Below are 3,987 nucleotides of genomic sequence, written 5' to 3'. Positions count from 1 at the left end.
TCAAGGCAGCTAACAATTCCAGCCACATTGGCGGGGTAGAAATAACAAAGTTATTAAAATTATTATTTATCCAACTCCACACAATAGTAAAAGACGTCACAATCCCCATTCATATCTGCAGTCGAAAGGCCAAAGTATTGGTGTGAAAAACTAGTAATTTCAAAACAACCAGTAAACAACAACACCCTAAACCAGGCACCTCCAACCTCGGGCCTCCAGATGTTTTGGGACTACGGTTCCCATCACCCCTGACCACTGGTCCTGCTAGCTAGGGATGATGGGAGTTCTAGTCCCAAAACATCTGGAGATCTGAGTTTGGGGGTGCCTGCCCTAAACAGTCTCAGGAGTAAACCAGAACAAATAAAAACAGCCAGCTGAAAACTTTAGTAAACATCCGTGTTTTTCGCCAGCCACCTGAAACATTACAGTGATGGGCACCTGAGGTCCCTCACCTGGTTGGAAATAACTTTATAGTCATGGCTGCCACCAGCTGTGCTTCATGGAGTTGAGGGATCTGGACTTCAGATGCTGACTGCAGCATATGAGGAGAAACACACAGGAAAGCATGCTTCCTTCCAAGGGTACGGCTATTTATTTAGGCGGATCAGAGAACCCATTTAAAACCAGCAGCAGAAGTGTTTTTGAGGAATATTTCCCGGCTATTGCAAATGTAAGGGACGCGGGTGGCGCTGTGGGTTAAAGCCTCAGCGCCTAGGGCTTGCCGATCGAAAGGTCGGCGGTTTGAATCCCCGCGGCGGGGTGCGCGCCCGTTGTTCGGTCCCAGTGCCTGCCAACCTAGCAGTTCGAAAGCACCCCTAAGTGCAAGTAGATAAATAGGGACTGCTTACTAGCGGGAAGGTAAACAGCGTTTCCGTGTGCGGCTCTGGCTTGCCAGAGCAGCGATGTCACACTGGCCACGTGACCCGGAAGTGTCTGCGGACAGTGCTGGCCCCCGGCCTCTTTGAGTGAGATGGGCGCACAACCCTAGAGTCTGTCAAGACTGGCCCGTACGGGCAGGGGTACCTTTACCTTTACCTTTATTGCAAATGTAAGGAGGTTGTGTGTGTTCTGAATTGCAGCAGGGGCTACTGTTCCCCAAGGAGATTCATGCTCAACTGGGATGATTTATTTTTAAAACAACCCTAACAGGTTTCCCCTGTTATCGTGAAATGATTGTGATTATGCTTCACTTTGTTACACCTGTGGTTCTCTGCATCACAAGGTGAGAGAGATAATTTATTACGGTCGGAGACCAGCTTATAAAACACACTTGGGGGTACAGTCACAGAAGGAAAACAAACAAACGTTGTACAACAATAAATTTAAAAACAATGTGCAGCAATAAACAGCTGCAGGGAGCTGAACCATAAAACCGAGTTTGGGGATTTTCTTAACGAACTATTTTGAGTTGGGAGATGGTCTGCGCCTACAGATCTGTACACAGAATCTGGCGACCATCCAGGTCGTATTCTGATCTTTGCCTAACAGGAAAAGGTCAAATTTTTGCTTTTCCGGGAGGTCAGCGAGCCTCACCAGGAGGGGATCGATGGTCTTACTACGTGCCTCTTCATAAAAGGGACATCTAAAGAACAAGTGCTCTGGGCTTCCCATCTCCCCCAATGAACAGGCGCAAAGTCTCTGAGCATATGGGACTTTTTTGAAGGCTCCTTCCTGGACCGGTGAGGGCAGCGCCGAGCTTCTGGCGAGCATAAAGGCCCTTCTTGCATTTTTAGATACAAGAAAGAAGAGATATGCTGCCGGTGCGGCTATGTATCTCATGATTTCTCCAGTTTTATCACAAGGTGGCAGAATACTGTTCTTCAGCTTTAGCACCTCTTGTACGTCCGACGTCAAAATATATTGGAATATAACGGCATGCCAAGAAACCTCCTGCTTATCCACCTGCCAGACGATCGGTGCATTTCCTCGCCACAATGGCATAACAAACTCATGCTGCTTGGTTGGTTTTTGTAGTTCTGGTTGTTTGCAACTGAGAAGATACATATTTATTTATTTTCTGCTTCAGGTGGACACAGCAAGTCAGAACTGACCCCGGGGTTTAAAAGTGCACAGCTAAAACCTCCGCTCGAATTCCCCATGAAATCGACTGGAGGTGCACTTAAGTAATTCATCTGATTCCCCTTAGGACTTAAATGGCCTAAATAAATAAATAGTAATACTTATGGATTGTGCCTCTCAAGACTGGGTTATCCAGGCACTCTTTATTTTTCTAAACGAGGAGGACTGGTGAGATAATTACCTGCAATAGATTTTGATTGTAGATCTCTCTTAATGTTAACCTGTGACATTATGTGGTACTACTGTATAATATTATGAGCAGTGATGTCTCGAAGCATATATAAAATAGTTACGAGATGTAAAATAGATAAAAGTTTATGTAAAATAATCAGTTTACATTTTTGTGTGTACACTAGGATTCTTTTGCAACTGTCCTCAAATTCTGTCATCTAATTTTGAGTGGACGCTGAAATAAAAAGGGGGGTTTAATCTTGTTTTACTTTGAAAGTCTGGGTTTTTTTAATAACAGGGCTGGGGAACGCCTGTTGTTGGATGACTGTTATCAGCCCCAGCCCAGCCAGCATAGCCCAAGGGAGTTGTATGGGAGTTGTAGTCCCAACATCGTCTGGAAGGCCAGGTTCCCCACCCCTGAAAGGTTTTTACTAAATGAAAAGTAAGGCAGTCTGTGGAGCTGAACTTTAAATTGATTTGAGGAGCCTCTCCTTCAGTAGGTGGTAGGTAAAACGTGCCTCTTGCCTCACCAGCTTTTATCAACCTTACAGCTGCAAGCAATAGCTAAAATGTAGTGTGTTCCACACTAATGTTAAAATCAAATGGATTTGAATGGATTGCTGAAATAAGCTACTAACCCGCTCTGCCAGCAATGCCAAAGCTGTACAGTGGTGCCCCGCAAGACGAATGCCTCGCAAGACGGAAAACCCGCTAGACGAAAGGGTATTCCGTTTTCAGAGGTGCTTCGCAGGACGAATTTCTCTATGGGCTTGCTTCGCAAGACGAAAATGTCTTGCGATTCCTGGGGTTGTTTTTTTCCGCTCCCCACCCCCTTTTTCTAAGGCACTAAGCTGCTAATAGCCTTTTAGCAGCTAATTCGATAATCCCTTAAGCCTTTAATAGCCGCTAAACCGCTAATAGCGCTAATCCGCTAATGGGGTTGCTTCGCAAGACGAAAAAACTGCTAGACGAAGAGACTCACTGAACGGATTCTTTTCATCTTGCGAGGCACCACTGTAGTTTTATAGCCATTTTACAGAGAAGCAAGTCCCATTGTGCTCTTCTGAGGTAACGAGAGCAGAATCTCATCCCTTGTAAATGTTGTGAAAAAATATGTTCGCTCCAAAAGGGTTGTTTTGCACAAAACACTTCTCATTTGGAAAGTGTATACTTTTTTTTTTTACTCTTAAGTTAGTTTATGGCATGTTTAAAGGATATATGTGTACTTCAGTGATAGAATAATCAGCTTTTCATAGTACTTGAACAATGTTACGATGTAATATAAATACTTGCTGTGCAATCCTATATTTGTCTACTCAGAAGTAAGTCCTATTGAATGAATGGGCGTTGCTTCTAGGTAAATAAAGAATACGATTGCAGCCTTAAGCTCAGTTACTAATAGTTTTCACCCTGGGCAAGGTAGCTGTGGATAAATTTCTTAACTTGCTGTGATTTTTTATTTTAATGAATTTGACACTGGGTTGACATACGTACCGAAAAGCAATACCGTCATTTGCACTTTCTTCTAACGAGAATGTTTAAAGCACTATTAAAATATTGAGATGTATTTTCTACACTGTCTAATGTGTTACCTAGAGCGATTATCATTTGAAATATTTTTTTAATAATACGTTTACATTTGTATATTGAGCTTAAGCACAGTAATGCCATGTAGCATACGAAAGATAATGTTTAATGTTCTTATTTATGGATAAAATTAAAACAATGCTAATTTTT

At 43.1% G+C, this 3,987-nt stretch overlaps 1 protein-coding gene and 1 long non-coding RNA gene across 3 annotated transcripts in view; both read right to left on the bottom strand.

The window, feature by feature from the left end:
- The window catches only part of LOC310671132, a 119,462-nt gene that overhangs the window by 34,206 nt on the left and 81,269 nt on the right, over window positions 1–3,987 (bottom strand). The window lies entirely within an intron of this gene.
- LOC310670683 (pantothenate kinase 3) overlaps window positions 1–3,987 on the bottom strand; it is a 35,831-nt gene that overhangs the window by 10,964 nt on the left and 20,880 nt on the right. The gene's annotated exons all lie outside the window — the stretch shown is intronic.

This window comes from Podarcis tiliguerta (genome assembly GCF_965153285.1).
Source record: "Podarcis tiliguerta genome assembly, chromosome: 2".
Taxonomy (NCBI): Eukaryota; Metazoa; Chordata; class Lepidosauria; order Squamata; family Lacertidae; genus Podarcis; species Podarcis tiliguerta.
The sequence above is the reverse complement of the archived record's forward strand: the minus strand, read 5'-3'. Positions and strand labels throughout refer to the sequence as shown.